Source organism: Populus alba, chromosome 3 (genome assembly GCF_005239225.2).
Source record: "Populus alba chromosome 3, ASM523922v2, whole genome shotgun sequence".
In the NCBI taxonomy this organism is placed as follows: Eukaryota; Viridiplantae; Streptophyta; class Magnoliopsida; order Malpighiales; family Salicaceae; genus Populus; species Populus alba.
Genome location: NC_133286.1, coordinates 22,506,893 through 22,524,423, shown reverse-complemented (window position 1 = coordinate 22,524,423; position 17,531 = coordinate 22,506,893). Strand labels below are relative to the sequence as shown.

The window sequence follows — 17,531 nt, the reverse complement described above, 5'->3', positions numbered from 1 at the left end:
TTGAGTAGCAGATTGATTGCAAGGACTGAGTGTTTATCAGCTTGGAAAGAAAAACATCATGTGTTACTACATGCTCAACAAGGCTTCAAATACTTTGCATCCTTTTTCTGTTCCTTTTCCATGCTCAAGAGTAACGAGTAGAATCAAAGAATTATTATTCAAAATATGTCCTTAATAAATAATTACTGGCCGGCCAGTTCTTCAATCTTAAACGGTCTAGCTCTTACAGACTTGGCCCGTGTAAATAGCATGTTTGTCTCCCAAGTTATTTATCATAATGTAGTCCTAATTAAGATCGTATATCGTAGTTATTAAACGCAGCTTAATCTAATTAATTGAGTTAAAACACGACCACCTTGGCTTGATTTTCATAAAAAACTTTATTTATTGTTTCTAGATTAACTCAGTCTGATCAATTCACAACCTTAATTTTGTTCTGTTTTTAAAATATCGTCTTAACTTTTATTAAAAAAAAAAAATAATATTATTTTAATTAATTTTAAAAATCTAAATTAACATATCTAATCTGTGGGTCGTGTGCGAGTTCGGGCTTAATATTTTTTATGCGAACGGTTTGTTTAACATCTTGAGAAATTTAGTAATTGTAGACAAAAGTTGACCTGTCCATTGTAATAATAATAGGAAGAAAAGGTTCATTTTGGCGTGAAAGACAATTTTAGACCAATATAAATGACTAGTCGTTGCATTTTGCTGTCTTGTTTATGTATGACACGTAGTCGATGACAATGTGACTTTCAAATTGGATTGATTCCTGTGTTAACTGTACCATGCACATTAAAGTTTCATGCACTTATTTCTTCTTTTTTTTCCATATTAAAGAGTAACAAGTAAAATCATATATTTATTAGCATTAAGCAAAAGGATTTTATAATTCATTATTCCACATAGTTTAATTTTAAATAATAATTTATTTTTTTTAAGGTTTAGTTTAAATGATAGATGAGTTTGTTTCTTAAGATACTATTTAGAATTGAATCTTTAAAAAAACAATTTTTTTTTATGAATTTACAAATTCAGATATAAATGCTCTAATCAAAATCAATATATAGGAGGAATCATTCCAACAATGATCACCTTTAATTCACTTCACAAATTACTCAACAAGATGTTAACTAAATTATTAGCTCACACTTTGCTACAAATTAGATCAATTTTTTATATATAAAGAAAAATATGTAGATGTATCTAACATTTTTTTTTTACAAAAATAATATAAATTATATGCCAATTGACCTGATATAACTTAGCTAACTTGAGATTAATGATTGTTAAAAACATCGTTTGATTCAAAAAATCTAAAGATAATATTTTTTTTAAAAAAATTAAATAGAAATGTATTGGATCGACTCAGGTCAACCTGAATTAACTTATCAAATCAACATTCTTGTTATCTATTTTTGGGACCCCACAGTAAAAAATTTAAAAAAAAAACATTGGAAAAATAAAATATATATCAATAAGAAGAGCATGAAAAATATCTAGAAAATTTTCAAAAACTAGTTGAGGAAGATCAAAATACCCAAAGTTGAAAAATTAATAGTTCAATTTTGAATGATAAATGACTTATTAACCAGAAAAAATCAATTTGAGAAGAAACATTTAAAATTGAATGTTTAATAACTCAATTGGTATTTTTTGTTGGGTTTAATTCAATTTAGTGAAGGTTTAATTGTGAGGAATGTTGGTTTTTGAATTCAATTTGGGCTTTAATTGGAAAGAATTGAAGTGTTGGGGTTGAATTGCAATTTTAAAAAGATAATTTGATCAAATTAATAGCTTAATTGCATAGATATTAAAGTTTGATAGGCAATTAGAGACTTGATTGAAGAAACTCAAAATCAAAGACCAAGTCGTAAAAGACATGGAACTTCAAGGACTTAAATCGACAAAATCAGGGGTCAAATTAAAAAAAATTAAAAGTTTAATTGATGGTTAATTTGCATAAATCAACAATCAATGATCTAATTAGAAAAGATGCTAAATTTTAGGGTTGATTATGGAGTTTGATAGGGATGGAATTGTATAAAATTAAAAGTTAAGAGACAATTAAAAAAAGTTTAAGTCAAATATATCAAAATCTAAGATCAAGTCACAAATATTCGGACAAATTAACTCAAACATGATGTCTTTGCAAAGCTTAGAGATATGCTAGGAGTTATCAAAAATCAAGTTTAAGGATGTTGAAAATAAATTTAATTTTTGGGTTTTTTTTTTTTTTTTTAATAAAGGACTAAACAACTAATTGAAACAGAGAAACTAATCTACCGGGTGAAAAAATCCACCGACTCTCTTGTGATGATGTATTTGCCTTTTTTTCTCTCCATTTTTTTTAAAGAATAAAAAATCATAAACATTATCGTTTTCGTCAAGAAGAGTGGTGGACCTTGCCACTGCTTGGAATTGGCCGCGCCAGGCCATGTTAGTACTTTGGTGTACAAAAAGAAGATTGAGTACTTGATTTCCATTGATTTTTTAAAGCTTTTACTAAATCAATTCCTCATTGGTTAGAGGTTATATGTTAATACTTAATTAGTTTTGTAAATAATCATGAAAGACCGATCACTGATTTGTTAGTGTTAATATACTTATAGCTGATCACCAGTTGATTATATATAACATTAATTTTATTTAAGTAAAATATATTTATTATTAATAAAAGTTTTTTATATTTAAAATTTAACGATATTTGATTAATGAATCTAATATTTAATTAATAAATTAAAAGAAAATATAAAATTCATAGATTAAAAATAATTTATAAAAAAAATTATTAAATTCTTATAATTATAAAAATTTCTATTACATTGAATTATTATTATTATTAAATATGTTTTTTATTACTAATGTTTCTAGTCAAAGAGAGTGATTCAGGATGGCTTGAAAGCAGACAGATGTCATGCATCACATGCAAGTCTTTGTTTGGTTGTGAAGACCTCTGTTTGTTTCAAGGAAAACGAATTCCTGGAATTCGTTTTCCTGACTTTCCCATGTTTGGGAACAAATGTTAAACAGTAAGTCAACGGAAACTTAATTCCGGTCAACATAAAATCATTACTTAGAGAAAGGAAAGTGTTTTCCTTCGGTTAAAGAAAGGAAAACACTTTCCGCACGCCTGCCAATGAATTTTAATTCACACCTACAGTATCATCGCATTTTAATTCACTGCTACAGTAGCAGCGAATTATAATTCAATTGCTACTGTAGCAGCGAATTATAATTCGCTGCTACTGTAGCATTGAATTATAATTCGCTGCTACTGTAGCAGTGAATTAAAATGCAAAGAGTTGGTATATTTTATTTAAATAATGTGTTTTTTTATTAAATCAAAGTTTAATTAACTCTTCAATTAAACTCTTGATTTTATTAATTAAAATAATCTAAAATTTAATTAAATCAATTCTCCAATTAAACCCTTGATTTAATTAATTAAACTAGTCAAGAGTTTAATTAAATTTTTAAACTTCCAATCATGTTGCCCTTAACCCAAATTTTAATTCATCCTTCATTTATTTTATTTTTATTTTTCATCATCTTTTATTTTTAAATAATAAAAATAAAAAGATCAAAATTGGGTTATGACAATGTAAGTGATTAAAATATTTTATATATATTAGATAAACTTGAAAAAAAATTTAATTCATTAATAAATTATTTTCCAGTTCATTTTCCATACACACAACCAAACACTGGAAAGTGTTTTCCAGTTCATTTTCCATAACACTACCAAATATCGGAAAATACTTTTCCGGAATTCACTTTCCAGGAATTCATTTTCCCCGGAATTCACTTTACAAAAGGAAACCACTTTCCTGCAAACAAACAGAGATAAAGGGCTCATTTTGCATTTTTTTATATAACTTGTTTGGATTTTAGAGATTTTTAATTAAAAAAAGAAGTTGTAGCATAATCTTAGATCCAAGCAGTTAAAAACTATGTACTTGGAGTGGTCAAGAAAAAAGGAAGCTTCTTATTAATTTCATTAGTAATATTTATTATACAATAATATAAATTATATCTTAAATTATCATTAATATCTTAAATTTTTTTATTAAACTAGTTATTTGATATAATACCAAAATTGTATTAGTTAAATTATTATTTTAAATTTTTACTAATTTCCTTTAGCTTTTAAATTGAATTTATTCTTTAATATCTCTTACCATAAAATAAGTTATTTTTCTCAAGTCTTTTGGTTTCTCCGAGATTTATAAGAATTTCGTGAAAAGGACCACAATATATAACTTTTTAGGAACCAATTATTTAACAATATTAAGTATGAAAACACTTCATTTTTGCATTTCTTAATTTCTCCAAGTTCTAGTAGGATTTTCTCAGAAAGACCAGGGTTTTAGAGATTTTCAATGAAGAAAATTTGAAGCACATGCAATCCTAAATTTGTAGACTTATTGCTAATAATTTCTCATTTTTGAACACCCCTTTCTTCACGTTAATAGTGGAAAACTTGACTATTGATCAGACTCACAATTTTATAATGCTTAACTTTTACTTGATTAATTTATTCATTTGATACGTACGCGGATAGTTGGAGACTCAAATTTTATTCCTACGGCAATACCCAGCATAAATAGAGAAGAGGGCTTGTGCCCTAAATCATGCAATGTCTTAAAAAACACTATCTTCACATCATGGATTTTCCACTACCATATTGTTTTTTCTTCCTTCTTCTTCTGCTGCTGCCATTTTCTAGCAATGGTCAGGCTCACAGCAACATATCTTTGGGCTCATCTCTCACTGCTGCAACTGATAACCTTCCTTGGACTTCACCATCCGGGGAATTTGCTTTTGGATTCCAACAAGTCGGTGATGCTGGCTACCTACTTGCCATATGGTTCAACAAAATACCCGAAAGAACCATAGTCTGGTCAGCTAATAGAAATGATCGAGATCAGGGGGGGATCAAGAGTACAACTTACGGCAGATGGTGAGTTGGTTCTAAATGATCAATCAGGCAGACAAATATGGATCCGTCCACAATCGGGTGGAAGGGGAGCCGCTTATGCAGCCATGCTTGACACGGGAAACTTCGTGGTAGCAAGCCAAGCTGGTGCCAATTTGTGGCAGAGTTTTGATGATCCAACAGACACACTGTTGCCCACACAAAATCTGAATTCGGGTGCTCAACTAATTGCTCCCTACCTGGAAAAGAATTATTCAGATGGAAGATTCACGTTCATTCTACAAGCTGACGGGAATCTCATCTTGTACACAACTCGTTATCCAACAACTACAGTAAATTATGCTTATTGGTCTACCCAGGATTCTATTGGAAGCGGTTATAGGGTGGTCTTTAACCAGTCTGGCTATATGTACCTCGCAGCCCAAAATGGCACTATGCTTAATTCGGTGTTCTCTAATTCAGTATCAATGCAAGATTTCTACTTGAGGGCTACCATAGACTATGATGGAGTTCTTAGGCAATATGCTTATCCAAAGACTGCTTCCAGTAGCAGAAGGTGGCCTATGGCCTGGACGACTTTGCCAAACTTCATACCCTCAAATATCTGCGTGGTAATTATTGGACCAAGAGGCAGTGGAGCTTGCGGCTTCAACAGCTATTGCATGTTAGGAGATGACCAAAGACCAAGATGCAAGTGTCCTCCTGGTTACACTTTCTTCGATCCAAATGATGAGAGGAAGGGATGCAAGAAAAACTTTATTTCACAGGATTGTGACCATCCATCGCAAGAAATAGATAACTTTATGATCAGGGATATGCTTAACACAAACTTTCCATATAATGATTATGATGATTTTCTTTCAGTGGACGAGGATTGGTGCAGACAAGCTTGCTTGAGTGACTGCTATTGTGCTGTTGCCACTTATAACAGTGGACACTGTTGGAAGAAGACAGGCCCTCTCGCGAATGGGGTAACAGATCCAAGTATTGGTGATAAAGCCCTGCTGAAAGTAAGGAAAGGCAACTGGACTGCAGGTTCAAGTGCAAAGAAGAGTGATCGATCAACTTTGATCACAACAGGATCGGTGCTTTTAGGCAGCTCCATCTTTCTAATTGTTCTCTCTCTGCTAGGAATCTACGCGTTCTTTACTCGATGGAACCAACAAAAACAAAAGGTGGTACCGCAACTCCATGTCATGCCAGAAATGAATATGCAGAATTTTACTTACAATGAACTGGAAACAGCTACAGGAGGATTCAAGGAAGAACTCGGTAGGGGTGCTTTTGGAATTGTTTACAGGGGGCACTAGCCAACGAAGACAAACCGCTCATCGCAGTAAAGAAATTAGAAAAGATGGCCGGGGAGGGCGACTCAGAATTCAAAACCGAAGTGAAAGTTATTGGCAGAACAAATCACAAGAATCTGGTTCAACTTGTCCTTCTGATGAGGATGCTGATGGTGGTGTTGATGATGATGCTCCTGGTGTGTTCCTCCTGTTGAATACAGGGAATCTGTGTACCGGACTTTGTGGTTCAGCTGCTGGTATAAACACCGGACTTTGTGGTTCAGCTGCTGGCACAATTGGTTCTTCTGCAGGTACAATCGGTTCTTCGACAAGTACTGTTGGTACTTCTTCACCTTCAAGGATCAAATCAGTGTTGATCCATCTGACTGCTTCTTGATCACCATTCCATTCCCAAGATTTATCTTCTTCAAAGATAACATCTCTACTCGTAATCACCTTCTTTGTGATGGGATTATACAACCTGTATCCCATCCTTCTTTCACCATATCCGACAAAGATGCATTTCTCGCTCTTATCATCGAGCTTTCTCCTTCTTGCATCTGGGATCTTTGCATATGCCACACAACCAAAGACTCGTAGATGAGTAACACTTGGTTTGTGACCACTCCATGCTTCTTCTGGAGTGACTCCTTGCAAACTTCTGGTTGGGCAGCGATTCAGTAGATACACTGCACATGATACAGCTTCAGCCTAGTATTGCTTGGGCAGCTTCTTTGCTTTGAGCAGACTTCTTGCCATGTCAAGAATCGTGCGATTCTTCCTTTCTGCTACACCGTTCAGCTGTGGTGTATAAGCTGGCGTCGTCTGATGTCTGATGCCTTGTTGTGTACAATAGGCTTCAAAGTCATTGGCTGTATATTTTCCTCCTTGATCAGATCTCACTGTTCTGATCGTATAACCAGTTTGCTTCTCCACAATTGCTTTAAAATCTTTAAAACAATTGAATACTTCTGACTTCCTCTTCAGAAAGTATATCCACGTTTTTCTACTAAAATCATCAGTAAAAGTGAGGAAGTACCTATTTTGTCCAGTCGACATAGGCGTGATTGGGCCACACACATCTGTGTGTACTAACTCCAGTGACCTCTTTGCTCTCCAGTTGACTTCTTTGGCAAAACTGGATCTGTGATGTTTGCTGAGGACACAACTCTCACAGACTTCATCTGGATGATCAATGTGAGGCAAACCTTTGACCATCTTCTTGCTTGCTAGCATCTTCAAACTCGTGAAATTCAGATGTCCAAGCCTTAGGTGCCAAAGCCATTCTTCACTGTTGGTGATGGCACTCAAACACCTTGTTGCATCATACTGGATGTTCAAAGGAAACATCCTATTCTTGGACATTTTCACGTAGGCCATTAATCTCCAATTGTTGTCTCTAATTGCCAGATGACAATTCTCCGAGTAAAAAGTATAGCCTCTCTCCAAAAGTTGACCTAAGCTGATTAGGTTCTGCTTTATGGCTGGGACATAATACACATTGGCGATGTAGCTGGAATCGCCGTTCTTCAACTTAATTGGGATGCTGCCTTTACCTTTGAATGGAACCTTTGTGGTATCTCCAAAAGTAACTAGACCTTGCTTGGTCTCATCTAGATTACTAAATAACTCTCGGTAGCCACACATATGATTGCTGGCTCCAGTATCTAGATACCATATCTCCTCTTGTTTCTCGCCATGTCCTTGTTGGACAAGTAATGCAGATGCTTCTGTGTCATCTTTTGCTGCAAAGTTAGCATGCTCACGTATCTCTAACGGAGCTTTGCTTCTGCATTCAGTGCTATAGTGCCCAAATTGATTGCAACTATAACATTGGATGTTCCTCTTGTCACGGTTATTGTAACCGCCTCCTCTTCCTCTGGGAGTGAATGCATGTTGGCCTCGACCTCCTCTGGTGGTGTTTCTGCCACCTCTTCCTCTAAAACTTGTATTCCAAGAACCTCTTCCTTGGAATTGCTGGAATCCTCCTCTGGATTGTTGACTTCCTCCTTGAGTGGTGTAGCCACTTGATGAAGTCTCCCCTTGCTCATATCTGTCCTTGAGGGACAGCTTTGCTTGTAAGGCATGCTCGATGGCCTTATCTCCATTTCGCTTTACTATCTTCTGCTCATGAGCTTGCAAAGAACTCATAAGCTCATCTACTGTCAACTTGTCCACTTCCTTGGACTCTTCAATGGCGACAACAACATGATCAAATTTTGGATCTAGGGATCTCAAAATTTTCTCCGTAATTCGAGAATCGATGAGGGCTTCTCCATTTCTCCTCATCTGGTTGACTATCACCATAATCCTTGTGTGATAATCAGAAATAGACTCCGAGGACTTCATTTGCAATAACTCAAAGTCACCTCGCAAAGATTGAAGACGAATCTTCTTGATTCTGTCAGCACCTTTGTATTTCTGTTGGAGAGCCTCCCATATATCATGTGACGTTTCAGCGGAAGCTATGATCTCGAACGTATCTTCATCAAGACCTTGGTAGATGATGGTCTTGGCTTTGTTGTCCTTCTTTCTGTTGACTTTCAAGGCTTGCTTTTGTGCCTCTTGTAAAGCATCTTCTCTTTCTTTGGACTCTGGTTCATCATAACCAGTTTGTACAATATCCAAACACTCTTGTGACCCAAGAAATGCTTTCAATCTGATGCACCAACTATCATAGTTGTCTTTGGTCAGCTTCGGGATGAGTGTATGTGTACCTTCTGTAGTCATTTTGCTCTTTTAATGACTATATCGCCTTCTGGGAGCCGAATTTGACCAAACGGACACTGTAGATCGATCCGGAATGGTCCAAATAGTCGGGAACCGGTCTGACTTTGTTGAAATCGGGTCAGAAAATGGGTGAACCGGTCAAAAAACCAATTCTGTACGGCGGGCGGTTCGCTGGGTTGAACCGGGAATATTCTGGGAATATTCCTTCGACTCGGCTGAGGCTGGAACGCGGCTCGGCTCGGCTCGAGGTACGGCTCGGCTTGTGGCTCGGCGTATACGGCTCGGCGTGGCTCAATATGGCGCGCGTGTGGCTCAGTCGTCTTCAACCTCGGGGCGCGTAGGATGCGCGTGGGCGATCTGGCTGAATATTCAGGCGGCGCGTGTGGGCTACCCCGAACTCCGATTTGGCTGATTTTTGCGGAAGTGAGTTCGTATTGATGAGCTCTACACTGTGGAATGATCAAAACTTGTTTTGGACAACTTTGAAAATTCGGATATACCCCAAAACTCTTCTGTTTTCCGACGAACGGGGCTCTGATACCAATTGTTGGTGGGAGAAACCACTGGTGGTGGCTTTGAGACACTCAGAGGGGATAAAACACTGTTTTATTACACAAAACCGAAGCTTACAATTACACAAAATAAAAGCTTATACACGCCCTCTCTCTCTCTTTCTCTTTCTAGTGTTCCTCTCAATTCTCTCCACATATATAACATAAGCTGGGCATTCTATTTATACACAAATCAAAATACGAAAATTCAACCTTCAAGTGTGAAGGCGGCTGGCGGCAGTGGAGGCGGCTGGCGGCTGCGGCTGGTGGCTGGCGGCTGGTCGGCGACTGGTGGCTGGTTGCCAACCTTGACCTTCTGGATGTTGAGAGGAAGGGATGCAAGAAAAACTTTATTTCACAGGATTGTGACCATCCATCGCAAGAAATAGATAACTTTATGATCAGGGATATGCTTAACACAAACTTTCCATATAATGATTATGATGATTTTCTTTCAGTGGACGAGGATTGGTGCAGACAAGCTTGCTTGAGTGACTGCTATTGTGCTGTTGCCACTTATAACAGTGGACACTGTTGGAAGAAGACAGGCCCTCTCGCGAATGGGGTAACAGATCCAAGTATTGGTGATAAAGCCCTGCTGAAAGTAAGGAAAGGCAACTGGACTGCAGGTTCAAGTGCAAAGAAGAGTGATCGATCAACTTTGATCACAACAGGATCGGTGCTTTTAGGCAGCTCCATCTTTCTAATTGTTCTCTCTCTGCTAGGAATCTACGCGTTCTTTACTCGATGGAACCAACAAAAACAAAAGGTGGTACCGCAACTCCATGTCATGCCAGAAATGAATATGCAGAATTTTACTTACAATGAACTGGAAACAGCTACAGGAGGATTCAAGGAAGAACTCGGTAGGGGTGCTTTTGGAATTGTTTACAGGGGGCACTAGCCAACGAAGACAAACCGCTCATCGCAGTAAAGAAATTAGAAAAGATGGCCGGGGAGGGCGACTCAGAATTCAAAACCGAAGTGAAAGTTATTGGCAGAACAAATCACAAGAATCTGGTTCAACTTGTTGGATTCTGTAACGAAGGGCAAAATCGCCTTCTGGTCTACGAGTACATGAGCAGTGGCTGCTTGTCAAACTACATATTTGGATATTCAAGGCCTAGTTGGCACCGAAGAATGCAAATTGCTTTCGGTGTAGCCAGAGGGCTCCTCTACCTCCATGAAGAATGCAGCTCCCAGATAATCCATTGTGATATCAAGCCTCAAAATATCCTCCTCGACGAATCTCTTAACGCCAGGATTTCAGATTTCGGACTAGCCAAGCTGTTGAAGACGGACCAAACCAAAACAACGACAGCAATCAGGGGGACGAAAGGGTATGTAGCTCCTGAATGGTTCAAGAACCTGCCTGTCACAACCAAAGTAGATACCTACAGCTTTGGCATTCTCTTGCTGGAGCTAGTTTGCTGCAGAAAGAACTTTGAGATTAATGCAATGCAAGAAGATCAGATAGTTCTTGCAGACTGGGCATGTGATTGTCTTAAAGAAGGAAAGTTGAACCTTTTAGTAGAAGAAGATGAAGAGGCAATGGAAGACATGAAAAGGGTAGAGAGGTTTGTGATGGTTGCAATTTGGTGCATTCAGGAGGATCCATCTTTAAGACCTGGAATGAAGAAAGTTGTGCAGATGTTAGAAGGAGGTGTTCAAGTCTCTGTTCCTCCTGATCCTTCATCATTTATCAGCACAATCTAAATCCTTTTTGTACACACATATATATATCCAGAAACTAAGGCCAATGAATGTAACCTATCTACCATGTATTGAATAATCTGTAGTTCCTCTCATTTCAGACATGTCTAGATCATCTTCTGGGTTGTACTCTAAATTTCAAGTCAAATGATGATTTCTTCAACTTGTCCAATTGAGTAGCAGATTGATTGCAAGGACTGAGTGTTTATCAGCTTGGAAAGAAAAACATCATGTGTTACTACATGCTCAACAAGGCTTCAAATACTTTGCATCCTTTTTCTGTTCCTTTTCCATGCTCAAGAGTAACGAGTAGAATCAAAGAATTATTATTCAAAATATGTCCTTAATAAATAATTACTGACCGGCCAGTTCTTCAATCTTAAACGGTCTAGCTCCTACAGACTTGGCCCGTGTAAATAGCATGTTTGTCTCCCAAGTTATTTATCATAATGTAGTCCTAATTAAGATCGTATATCGTAGTTATTAAACGCAGCTTAATCTAATTAATTGAGTTAAAACACGACCATCTTGGCTTGATTTTCATAAAATACTTTATTTATTGTTACTAGATTAACTCAGTCTGATCAATTCACAACCTTAATTTTGTTCTGTTTTTAAAATATTCGTCTTAACTTTTATTAAAAAAAATTAAAATAATATTATTTTAATTAATTTTTAAAAATCTAAATTAACATATCTAATCTGTGGGTCGTGTGTGCGAGTTCGGGCTTAATATTTTTTTATGCGAACGGTTTGTTTAACATATTGAGAAATTTAGTAATTGCAGACAAAAGTTGACCTGTCCATTATAATAATGATAGGAAGAAAAGGTTCATTTTGGCGTGAAAGACAATTTTAGACCAATATAAACGACTAGTCGTTGCATTTTGTTGTCTTGTTTATGTATGACACGTAGTCGATGACAATGTGACTTTCAAATTGGATTGATTCGTGTGTTAAGTGTACCATGCACATTAAGGTTTTGATGCACTTATTTCTTCTTTTTTTCCATATTAAATAGTAACAAGTAAAATCATATATTTAATTAGCATTAAGCAAAAGGATTTTATAATTCATTATTCCACATAGTTTAACTTTAAATAATAAATTTTTTTTTTTAAGGTTTAGTTTAAATGATAGATGAGTTTGTTCCTTAAGATACTATTTAGAATTGAATCTTTAAAAAAATGATTCTTTTTTATGAATTTACAAATTCAGATATAAATGCTCTAATTCAAAAATCAATATATAGGACCAATCATTCCAATAATGATCACTTTTAATTTAACTTCACAAATTACTCAACAAGATGTTAACTAAATTATTAGCTAACACTATGCTACAAATTAGATCAATTTTTTATATATAAAGAAAAATATGTAAATGTATCTAACATTTTTTTTTGACAAAAATAATTTAAATTATATGCGAATTGACTTGATATAAACTTAGTTAACTTAAGATTAACGATTGTTAAAAACATCATTTGATTAAAAAAATCCCAAGATAACATTTTTGAAGAAATATTAAGATAAAAAAATATATTGGATCGACTCAGGTCAACCTAAGTTAACTTGTCAAATCAACATTCTTGTTATCCATTTTTGAGACCCTATACTAAAAAATTTAAAAAAAAAACATTGGAAAAATAAAATATATATCAATAAGAAGAGCATGAAAATATCTAGAAAATTTCAAAAGACTAGTTGAGGAAGATCAAAATACCCAAAGTTGAAAAAATTAATAGTTCAATTTTGAATGATAAATGACTTATTAACAAGAAAAAATGATCAATTTTGAGAAAGAAACATTTAAAATTGAATGTTTAATAACTCAATTGGTATTTTTTTTTTAGGGTTTAATTCAATTCATTAAAGGTTTAATTGTGAGGAATGTTGGTTTTTGAATTTAATTTGGGCTTTAATTGAAAAGAATTTGAAGTGTTGGGGTTGAATTGCAATTTTAAAAAGATAATTTGATCAAATTTAATGGCTTATTGCATAGATATTAAAGTTTGATAGGCAATTAGAGACTTGATTGAAGAAACTCAAAATCAAAGACCAAAATCGTAAAAGACATGGAACTTCAAGGACTTAAATCGATAAAATCAATGGTCAAATTAAAAAAAATTAAAAGTTTAATTGATGGTCAATTGAGGGTTAATTTGTATAAATCAATAATCAATGACCTAATTAGAAAAGGTGCTAAATTTTGGGGTTGATTATTGAGTTTGATAGGAATGGAATTGTATGAAATTAAAAGTTAAGAGACAATTAAAAGAAGTTTAAGTCAAATATATCAAAATCTAAGACCAAGTCACAAATATTCAGACAAATTAACTCAAACATAATGTCTTTGCCAAGCTTAGAGATATGCTAGGAGTTATCAAAAATCAAGTTTAATAAAAGATGTTGAAAATAAACTCAATTTTTGGGTATTTTTTTTTAAATAAAGCAACTAATCAACTAATTGAAACAGATGAACTAATCTACTTGTTGAGAACTATTCAACTTAATTAAGTCGGAAAAATTACTTTTTTCTTATTATATTAAATTATTTTTTGTTTAGTTTAATTTTTTATTTATCTAGGATTTAATATTTATAAATAGACTTATAATTACAAGTATAAGGTAAGTGCAGGAAAGAAAAACACTTAATAAAACATACTTTCCTCTAAAAATTTCTTCTTGTTAAATGGCCTTGCAATTTAGTATTTATCCATATAAGCTACCACACTAATTTTCTTCCAGCAGGGGGCTCCTTCCACCAAGGTTACCTGCAGCTTTGGCATTCTTTTCCTAGAGCTAGTTTGCTGCAGAAAGAACTTTGAGATTAATGCAATGCAAGAACATCAGATAGTTCTTGCAGACTGGGCATGTGATTGCCTGAAAGAAGGAAAGTTGAACCTTTTAGGAGAAGAAGATGAAGAGGCGATGGAAGACATGAAAAGGGTAGAGAGGTTTGTGATGGTTTCAATTCAATTTGGTGCATTCAGGATGATCCATCTTTAAGACCTGGAATGAAGAAAGTTGTGCAGATGCTATAAGGAGCTGTTCAAATCTCTGTTCCTCCTGATCCTTCATCATTTATCAGCACAATCTAAATCTTTTTTGGACACACACACACACACACACACATTTGTATCCAGAAAATAAGGCCAATGAATGTTATTATCTACCTTGTATTTTATAATCTGTAGTTGCTATCTAGCACATGATGCCTGAAATGATAGCGACTACAGATTATAAAATACAAGGTAGATACTTAGTTTCTGGATACACACACACACACACACACACACACATATATATATGTGGTCAAGCTTCGGATTGATTTCATTGAAGTGGTCAAAAGAAGAAGGCTTCAGATTAATTACATTGAAGTGGCCATACCATTTATTTATCTATTGCTCAAAGGCGTACAGCTAATAACATGTCTTTTTTTATGGGTCGATCACACATTAATATTGGAAAATTTGACAATTGAAAATTACAATCACCAAATGTTTGACTTATTAATGCTGCAATAAGCACTTTCTGAGGAAGTAAAAAAGGAAGCTGCTATGTTTGTTCTTCCAACCGCAATACTCTCATAAATAAAGAAGAGGACCTGAGCCCTGATCAGTCCTGCATTGTCTTGAAGAAAAGTATCTTCACATCTCATGGATTTTCAACTACCATATTGTTTTTGCTTCCTTCTTCTTCGGCTGCTGCCATTCTCCACCTATGGTCAGACTTACAGAAACATATCTTTGGGGGGGTCATCTCTCACTGCTGGAAGTGATAACCTTTCTTGGACTTCACCAACTGGGGATTTTTCTTTTGGTTTCCAGCAAGTTGGTGATGCTGGCTACCTACTTGCCATATGGTTCAACAAAATACTCGAAAGAACCATAGTCTAGTCAGCTTTTTTTTTTTTTTTTATAGTAAAACGAGATAATTATATATTTAATAAATAAAGCAGCCCCATCAAGTAAGTGGGGCTGAATGAAAGATAGAATACAATGGAATATGAAGAAAGAAAAGACCAAAGTGAAGAGGGACTTAATTAGTTAGTCCAGTTCATAATACATTCAGGATTTCTAAAAAGATCTGAACCTGTATAGCTGAAATTTGTAACTGAGGACTTCAACCAGAAAGCCAAACGGTGAAAAGTGAGATCAAAAATCATATCCCAATCAGGAGCCTTGGATTCGAAGATTAGGCGGTTGCGCGCTATCCAAATTGACCAATACAGACCTTTACAGAGGAGGGTAATAGCACGTCGCTGAAATTTTCCATTAATCAATCTAGATCATTCCTTCAGATTTTGATTTGGGTCTTTGTGCAGACAACCTGAGCACCCGAACCATTTAAAGAAACGACCCCAAAGAGACCATGTTATAGGACACCAATGGAAAAGATGATTAATTGTCTCGGTTTCCTTGCAACAGAATGGGCAGTGAGATTCCTCATAATTAATGATTCTCCTCTCAGCTAAAAAACTTCTTGTACTCAAACCTCCATGAAGAAGAAGCCAAATGAACACATCCACTTTTGGGGGGGCATAACCATTCCATAGGAGAGTAAGGGATTGATTATTTTCAGTGACCGATAGACTATCAAAGAAGAGGCGACCTGATTGAGCTGAGTACATGCCAGAGCTGTGGAATTTCCATAACTTGCAGTCTGCACCATCTGAGAAAAGGAGACCGCGCTGCACCTCTGCGATCAAGCTCTCCCTCTGGCAAATCTCACGAGGCTGAAGGGTTCTTCTCCAGGATAGGTTTAAAGATGCATCTGTCAAATTGTATATATCTGCAAGGCTGGTGTTTTGCTGCAAGGAGAGGTTATAAAGTCTGGGGAATAAGAGCTGGAGATTGGTTGCAGAGCCGAGCCAAGAGTCAGTCCAAAACCGGATGTTCCTCCCGTCACCCACCTTGAATCCGACATTTGCATGTAAAAGATTGGCTATGTTTTGTGTTGAGAAGATTGCCGAAACAATGCCATGCCAAGTTGGGGATAAAGAACCTGCAAACTCAGGGATACCATTTATAAAGTGAGGTCGGTATTTTAGAGCAAAGCCAGATTTTTGTTGTGGATGGATCCCAGCCCGAGACCACCAGAAGATTTATCCTTTATTACCTTGTGCCAAGCCACCTTAAAAAGGCCATGAGAAGTTGAGCTTCCTTTCCAAAGGAAAGACCGGGTTAGAGAAGAGATGGCTTTAGTAACACCCTTTGGCATAGCAAAAACTGACATGTAAAACAGAGGAAGAGAGCTCAAGACTGATTTAATTAGACATAACCTTCCCGCCATGCTCAAAAAATTCCCTTTCCATGTGAGTAGCTTTGCTCTGATAGTGGACAACACTGGTTTCCAAGTAGAGAGTCTGTTGGGATTGGCTCCAAGAGGTAGTCCAAGGTACCTAATCGGGAAAGTATCACTACGACAGAAGACTGAGTTCGCCAGGCTAGAGGTGTAGTCGTTGTCCAAGTTGATACCTATTAGTGAGCTTTTATAGAAGTTAACTTTCAGTCCGGAAATGATCTCAAACCAATGTAGAATCCTCTTGGCATGTAGAAGAGAGGGAAAATCATTTGGCAAGAAAATCAGAGAGTCGTCGGCATATTGCAAATGAGTTAAGTAATGTCCTGGGGTAGTCTGTAAGCCTTTGAAGTAACCTGAAGCTGATGCCCTATTGAATAAAACTGTCAATCCCTGAACTGCGATGTCAAATAGGAATGGAGAGAGTGGGTCCCCTTGCCTAAGACCCCTCTCCAAACTAAATTCTCTACTAGGAGAACCGTTTATCAAGATGGCTAATTTTGAAGTGGATAAGCATTCGAATATCAGCTTCCTCCAGTGTGAGCCAAAACCCATGTATCCCATACTTGTGTCAATATGTTCCCATAAAATTGAGTCAAAGGCTTTATGGAAATCTACCTTCAATAAGAGGCCATGCTTCTTCTTGCTGCGTACACCATGGACAACCTCATTTGCTATCATGAACCCGTCTAGAATCTGACTCCCAGCAATAAATGCAGACTGGTTAACACTGATCACATCTGTCATGACATGTCGAAGCCTGGTGGACAGTAGCTTTGCCACTATTTTGTATAGCCCGTGTATCAGGCTTATCGGATGAAAATGGGAGAATATGCTCGGCTCCTTTAATTTCGGAATCAGAGTTACAAAAGAAGAGTTGATACCCTTTGGAAGTTTACCAGTTCTGAAAAATTTTTTAACCAGCATAAAAACCTCTAAGCTGATGATATTCCATACCTTTTTATAGAAACAAAAGGTAAAACCATCGGGGCCAGGGGCTTTGGAA

The 17,531-nt window shown here is 36.0% G+C and overlaps 1 pseudogene; it reads left to right on the top strand.

Moving 5' to 3' along the window:
- Positions 1 to 4,633: 4,633 nt before the first annotated feature.
- On the top strand, positions 4,634 to 11,391 carry LOC118028724 (G-type lectin S-receptor-like serine/threonine-protein kinase LECRK3; annotated as a pseudogene).
- The last annotated feature ends 6,140 nt before the right edge of the window (positions 11,392 to 17,531 follow it).